Source organism: Myotis yumanensis, unplaced genomic scaffold (assembly GCF_028538775.1).
Source record: "Myotis yumanensis isolate MYYU_CA2020_CCGP unplaced genomic scaffold, mMyoYum1.0.hap1 SCAF_27, whole genome shotgun sequence".
Lineage (NCBI taxonomy): Eukaryota > Metazoa > Chordata > Mammalia > Chiroptera > Vespertilionidae > Myotis > Myotis yumanensis.
The window spans coordinates 941,935-949,802 of NW_027223778.1; the positions used below are offsets into that span (position 1 = coordinate 941,935).

General features: G+C 53.9%; 1 pseudogene; it reads left to right on the forward strand.

The window, feature by feature from the left end:
- Positions 1 to 3,845: 3,845 nt before the first annotated feature.
- On the forward strand, positions 3,846 to 5,229 carry LOC139000726 (THO complex subunit 4 pseudogene; annotated as a pseudogene).
- Positions 5,230 to 7,868: the final 2,639 nt, after the last annotated feature.

Consider the following 7,868-nt stretch of genomic DNA (forward strand, 5'->3'; position numbering starts at 1 on the left):
ATTGTGATGCAACTACTCTCTCAGAACCCTACTCCAAGTTTTCTTCAAAGACAAAAGAATTCCTTGATGGCTACCAGCTCATTGATATTCAGTAGAAAAGACAGAATATAATCCCATTTCACAGAATAATAACAGGCTTGCCCGTTTTCACAGGGGTCTCAGAGCTCCGGAGTTCTGTGTGTGTTACTTTAAGCACAGCAGAGACATGCAAGGAGGAAGCAAAGGGAGAAGCCAGATAGGCGGTGTCCCTGTGGGGGCACCCCAGGGTGTGCTGCAGGGTTGCCTACAGGTGCACACCTGGCTCCTGGCGGCTCTGGGGGGAGGAATGGGTCTTGCATGGGAGGCAGCTGACTCGGCTTCTACTCCTACCTCAGAGACAAGCTGTGCAATCTGGATTTCATCATGTCCTCTCCTCTCCCTGAGCCTTGGTTTCTCTATCTATAAAGGGAGGGAGTTAGCCTAGATGAGTTCCTTCCAGTCTTAAACATCTAGGATTCTGGGTTATTTCCCATTCATGCCTGCCCAAATAGAAGTTTGGTAGAGAATTACCACATCCAGATGAATCAGGTGGTATGTCTTATAGAGAAGTCTATGCCAAGATGTTCCGAGATGTCCTGCACACCGACAGCATCTGGAGACAGCACTGTCACCAGGAGTTTGGCGTTCCTGGAAACTTGCAGAAACCGGAGAGGATCAGTGGTATGTCTTATAGAGAAGTCTATGCCAAGATGTTCCCATACAGAAACCTTTTGGGTTTGTGGCAGCTGGATTATGGCTATAGAAGACTGCTGAATGTAGTGGTGGTGATGGATTATGCATTACTAGTTGGATGTACAGGCCTCGCCTTAACACCCATGTGGATGGCCCAATGCAATTCGAGCCTTCGTTTCGAGTTCACCTGATGCAGAGGAAATCAGCCACGGTGGAGTACATGGACGGCTTCTACAGCTTTTCCCACAGGCGCCACATGCAGATTCAGAAGGACAGGTTCAGCATCCGGTGGATCCAGAGAGACCCCCGACAGGATTCACCAACGCGGCTTAGGGGAGGAGGGGGGCTGGAGATGTCGCAAGAGGACAGGCAGCTGTATGACCGCCTGACCTAGAGCCACCTCTACCTCCTGCCGAGCCACCCGGGCGACCTCATCAGGCCAGGCCTCTTCCAAGGCAAATTCGATGGCTTCGGCCTAATGATTGCCATGCTCAGCTTCCATGGGAAGGATTCCAGGGTCACAAAGTTCACAGGAGACTTAATCTGGACGTTAGAGGTCCACCTCATGTGCCGCATCAATCTGCCAGATGGCGAGATCTTCAGGAACTTCAACAAGCTCTCCCGCGTGGTCCACGATATTGAGGAGCAGGAGATCTGTGAGCATCATCATCATCATCAGCAGCAGCAGCAGCAGAAGCAGGAAAACAGAACTGAGGAAAGCAAGGGTCATGGCTGGCAGAGCCCTGCGCAGCCCAGCATCGGGGAGTCCTGGGCTGCACCTTCAGAGGAGCAGCCTGTTCCGTTTGTTCTACCTGTAGGCGTGCACTCAGAAGACCAGAACTACCCCAGAACATGCAGGATGTGTTTCCATGGCATGCACGTTGATACCTTACATGGCTCCGCCTACCCCAGGCGCTGCCCTGGAGTCTTCATCCTGTTCGATGAGAACCACTTTGGGTTCAGCTGGTTGGAGATGAAATACTTCATCCTGTTAGGCAGAGTCCAGAACACCTTCCAGCATGTGGAGGCACCGTCCCTGCAGGCCTTCCTGGAGATGCCCTTGAACATTCAGTCCAGAACCCTGGGAGGAGCAGCTTGCATTCACTTTGAAGATTTGACCTTCTGACTTGGTTTAAAAAAACAAAACAAAAACAAACAAACAAACAAACAAACAACCCTCCTTTAAAATTAAAAAAAACAAAAACAGAACTTGTTAAAAAAAAAAAAACTGCCAAAACGCAAACACACACACACACACACACACACTAAAATAAAATAAAATAAAATAAAATAAAATAAACCTTCCTTAGAAATGACATTGATCCAGCCTTTCAATGCTTTTAGACACTTCGGCAAGCCCATGTGGCCCGGCCCAAACTTGGTCTGTGGACAGGGGCCTGACCATTCATCCAGAGAGGGAGCTGGACCAGAGGGCCCAACCCAAGCAAGGTGTAAGAGCCCGTCCTGCTCTCTGCTGGTCGAGTAGTGCTAATGCAGGTCACCCTCGTGCAGCCACCTCTGGGGAAGGCAGAAACAGGTGCCTGGACTTGACCTGAGGGGGGAAGGACAATCAGGGGGCGCGCCATCTACGAGAAGTCAGGGGCTGAAGGGCGCTCATGGATGCCAACGGACCATTCAGATCCAGAAGTGTCCGTGCGTGACTGCGGAAGTAAACTCACAGACAAGCAAACACCTCACTCAAACCCTGCTCCCAAGGGCCCCACAGACACAGGGACTAGTCATGCCCTCCCTCGGTAGGGCTAAGCTGTTTGACTGCAGACAGATGGCATTCTCTCCCTAGGCCTCCACTCTTCACCCTGTTCAGAAGGAAACCCTCGCCCTGGCCCTCAACTTCTTCAACTGCAGCTTCCGGTCTTCCTGATGACTGACCCGTTCATGCAAATCAATTTCACCTGCCTCAGCCTCAGTTTCCTCTTCCAGAGATGGAGTAATGTAACCTGCAAGGTGTCCCTGCTCCCACCACACTGGAAGCCCTCAGGTGCCATTGGCACCTGGGTGTCCCCCCCACCCCCAAGGGAGGGGCCAAACCTTAAGCTGCTTTCTGTTGGGAGATGCCTCCAGGGATATGCCTATAGGGGTTTGGGGGTGTGGGGTGGGGAGTGGGGGGGAACATTTCACAGAAATGCAGTAAACACAAACACGCACACACGCAACTGGGGTACATCTACACACAGTGGAATACTACGCTGCGGTAAAAAAAAAAAGTAGGAAGAAAACGGAAGGAATTCTTGCCAGCATGGATGGAACTGGAGAGCATTATGCTAAGTGAAATTAGCCAGTCAGAGAAAAATGAATAGCACATGATCTCACTCATTTGAGGAATATAGAGAACAACATAGACTGACGAACAGGGACAGATCCATACACATCTATACCAGCACTCTCTGATGGGGCTGTTTGAATGCTGGTGGCCTCTGGTGTCCTGGGCACAGAGCTAAGATACAAAAGCATACAAGTTTTATTCACATCCACCTCAGCCTCTGCCTCCCATGACCTCCAAGGCCCCGCTACGTTCGGTGTGTTTTCGTCTCCGGTCTCCCCCTCCCCCTCCCTTCGAATGCCAATGGGACCGACGTTTGCAACGGTTCGTTGCCGAGAGATAGAATCAATTACAATGCATGAAGAGAAATGAGCGCAGAAATAAGAAAAAAGAACATAAATTAAAATAACCCCCCCACCCCCAACACTCTTCACGGTCCCGGGTCGGAGGAGCCTGTCCAAGAGGCGCCGGTCAAGTACCCCGGGCATGGCAGCCACGTTCAGGAGAACCTTTCCTTGAGATGCGCCACCTGCCCCACCCTAAAGTTGGCGTCACCCAAATGGTGACGCTTCATTCCTGGGAGCGACTGATTGGTGGGTCTCTCTGGCTCCTCCCACCACGCGCTGTGGCTATAATATAAAAGAAGGGCGGCAGCACCACTTAGGGTGTATCATTCGCAGACCTTCTCAGCCCTGGGCGCGTCTGAACGCTCTCCGTCCACACCTTTGGGAATCCCTGGGCCTGGCCCCCAGCATCTGGTGCCCGCTCAGGAACAGCTCCGGCGCCACGCGGGAAGTGAAGGGCGGGTCTGCTTACCGCACGGGCTCGACCAGAGGCCAATTCCGGCCCCGCCATGGCCGACAAAATCAACATGTCTCTGGACGACATCATTAGGCTGAACCGGAGCCAGCGGGGCGGCGGTGGCCGCGGCGGGGGCAAGGACCTAGGCCGGGACCGAGGCCTGGCTGGCTCCCAGGGAGACCGCAGTAGTGGAGCGCAAACCGCCGCACCAGTGAGCCAGGGTGGCGGGCCCTTCCGCAAACGGGCCGCCCTCGGCCGAGTCAGGAACTGGCCGGTGCCCTACAGCAGGTCGAGACAGCTTCCGGACCAGTGGCAACACGACCGCTTCTGCAAGGGCGCCGGCCTGGTGACCGGGGGGAAGCTGCTTCTGTCCAACCTGGCCTTCGGAGTATCCAACGCGGACGTGCAGCAGCTGTTTTTGGAGTTTGGGCCTCGGAAGAAGGCTGGTGTCCACTATGACCGCTCTGGCCGCAGCCTGGGAACAGCCCACGTGCACTTTGAGCGCAAGGCAGACGCCCTGGAAGCCAGGAAACAGTACAACGGCGTCCCTTTGGATGGCCGTCCCCTCAACATCCAGCTCGTCACCTCACAGATACACACGCAGCGCAGGCCGGTAAACAGTGTCAACAGAGGCGGGGTGACTACACACCGAGGATCTGGAGGCTTTGGCGACGGCACGCCGGGTCGCGCACGCACGCGGAGGCAGCCGGGATACAGGGAGGCGCACCGAACGCAATTCAAAGCAACAGGTCGGTGCGGAGGAATTGGACGCCCAGCTGGACACTTACAACGCGATGAGGGCCACCAAAATGTTGGATGCCCAGCTGAGCACTGGCAGCGGGATGAGGGGCACCAAAAAGTTGGATGCCCAGCTGAGCACTGGCAGCGAGATGAGGGTCACCAAGGAATTGGACGCCCAGCTGGCCGATTACAACGCGATGAGGGCCACCAAAATGTTGGACGCCCAGGTGATCACTGGCAGCGGGTTGAGGGCCACCAAAATGTTGGACGCCCAGCTGAGCACTAGCAGCGGGATGAGGGGAACTGAGGAGTTGGACGCCCAGAAGGACGCTTACAGCTCGATTAGGGAAACCGAGGAGTTGGACGACCTGCTGGACGCTTACGACACGGTGATGGACACCGAGGAGTTGGACGCACAGAAGGAGGCTTACAACTCAATGAGGGAAACCGAGGAGTTGGACGCCCAGAAGGACGCTTACAGCTTGATTAGGGAAACTGAGGAGTTGGACGACCTGCTGGACGCTTACGACACGGTGATGGACACCGAGGAGTTGGACGCACAGAAGGAGGCTTACAACTCAATGAGGGAAACCGAGGAGTTGGACGCCCTGCTGGACGCTTACGACACGGTGATGGACACTGAGGAGTTGGACGCCCATCTCGACGCTTATGACGCGATGATGGACACCAGCTAAAGCACCCCCAAGTCAGTGCGTGCGTGTTGGAGCTAGGCCTGGAGGTCGTCTCGCGCTGCTTCCCGAGGGCGGGCTGACGGGGACCTGTGGCCAATTGTGGAATTGTTTCTCCTGCTTTGAAATGGGATTTAAAACTCATGTAAAGTTTTTTTCTTTAACGTTTATTTTATTAAAAAATTCTGAAAAAGACCTGTGTTGTACCTAGTCATTTAGGGGATACATTTTACTGGTTGCTGGTGCGGAGGAGCTGGCCTTTTCACCTTGGCCATAATAACCAGAAATGGGTGTAGAGAAAACAAGAAGCAAACAAACAAACAAACAAACAAAAAAAACCCACGAAAACCCAAAAAACTACTCTCCTCAAAAAAAAAAAAAATCAGAAAATCAAAACACAAACAAACAACACAAACAAACAAACCAAACCTCAAAACAAAACAAAAAAAACCTTAGAAAACATGTTGATCCAGCCTTTCAACCTTCTGACGCTTTGGCAAGCCCAGATGGCCAGGGCTGAACTTGGTCTCTGGGCGGGGTACTGGCCATCCATCCACAGAGGGAGGGGGGCGGAGGGGGGGTGGAAAGGCGGCCGACCAGGTGGCCAGGCCCAGACCTACTCTTTGGCTGTGGATAACAGAGGTTGGAATGACTGGGGCCAGGGTGGGGCAGGAGCCGAAGAGCTGCTCCTGCCATCTGCTGATCGAGAAGCGCCAATGCAAGACATCATCCTGCAGCTGGAGCCAGGTGCCTGGACTTGACCCAAGCGGGAAAGGACAAGCAGGGGGCACGCTGTCTGCAAGAAGGCAGGGGCTGAAGGGTGTTCATTGATGCCTACAGACAATTCAGATCAAGAAGTGTCCAGGGGTGACTGCGGATGTACACACACCGACGCGCGCACGCGATCTGGCACACACACACACACACACACACACAAACACACACCAACACCAACAACAACACAAAGATATTAATCCATCTTTGTGTAGTAAAATGTATACTTGTACAATGTTATGTAGTTGTACTTTGTGCTGATAAAACGGGGAAGTTAAAACGCTGGATTTCGGGTGGCGGGGAGAGGGTAATAGAGAGGGGTTAACCTTTGGGGTTTCAAAGTGGCGGTTAAGTGGTTTGGCTCCATGGTCAGAGCATCAGCCTGCGGCCTAACAGTCCCAGGTTCGATTCCGGTCAAGGGCATATCCCTCTGTTGTGGGCATATGCCCAGTAGAAGGGCTGGGTGCAGGAGGCAGCTGATTGAGATTTCTCTATCTTTGAGGTTTTTAATTCTCTATCCTTCTCCCTTACACTCTTTAAAAAACAATCAATAAAAGATATTTAAAAACAAAATGGAGGCTGCCAAGTGACTGGAGCCAAAATGGCAGGAAGTATGCCAGGGTCACCCACATCACGGGCCAGTGCATGAACACTAAGTTAGAGATCCACCTCGTGCGTGCCGCATCCACCTGCCAGATGGCGGGCTCTTCCGCACCTTCAAAGAGCTCTCCCGTGTGGTCCAGGACATTGACAAGCAAGTGATGCGGGAGCAGCAGCAGCACCAAGAACATGGGACTGAGGAAAGCCAGGGCCACGGCTGGCATATTGGGTTGACTGGGGCAGGGGCCTGGGCCAAAGGGCTAAAATACAAAGCCATACACATTTTATTCACATCCACCTCAGCCTCTGCCTCCCATGACCTGCAAGGGCCGCTACGTTCGGCGTGCTTGCGTCTCCGGTCTTCCCCTCCCCGCTCCCTCACACCACTCCCCCTCCCTTCCAATGCAAATGGGACCGAGGTTTGCAAGGTTTCATTGCCGAGAGATAGAATCGATTGCAATGAATGAAGAGAATTGAGCACAGAAAGCAGAAAAAACAAAGCAAAACAACACCAACCAACCAACCAACAAACAAGAAATAGCATAAAGTAAAATAAAACCCCCCCAGCACACTTCACGGGTCTCGGGGCGGAGGAGCCTGCCCAAGAGGCGGCGCCGGTCAAGCACCCCAGGCATCGATCGCAGCCAGGTTCAGGAGAACCTTTCTTTCCTTGAGATGCGCCAACTTGCCCCACCCTACAGTCGGCGCCGCCCAAACGGTGAGGCGTCATTCCTCGGAGCGGCTGATTGGTGGGTCTGTCTCTCTGGCTCCTCCCACTTTTACACGCTGGGGCTATAAAAGAAAACAGGGTTCCTCTTGGCAGAGCTTTGTCAGCCCTAGGCTGGTGGTCGCGGTCGTCGTCGTCGTCGTCGTCCGTCCTCGTTCTCCCAGGGAGCTTTCAGGGAGAGATCTCGCGGAGACCCGGCTTGGACCCCACCGGAGGCAGAAGGGAAGCTAGCCCTTCCCAAGATCATGAAGAGAAAGAAACGGCCTCCCGAGTCCCCGCAGGAGGCCTTCAAAAGGCCTCGCAGCGGCCTGCGTGCGCACTTGGCGGAGGGTCTGCAAGAGTTCTATGCACTGGGCAAGAGGAGCGGTGAGCAACCTGACCCGTCTTCCTCGCGGGCCCTGGCAAGCTCAAGCAACCCCAAAGGCCCCCAGGCACGCCCCGTTTTCAAACCGTGGCTGGATACGCGCCCCCGCCCCCGTGAGGGCCAAGGTCCAGTGAAAAGTCAAGTCACACCCCCAAAACCAGATGGAAGTTCATGCCAAGG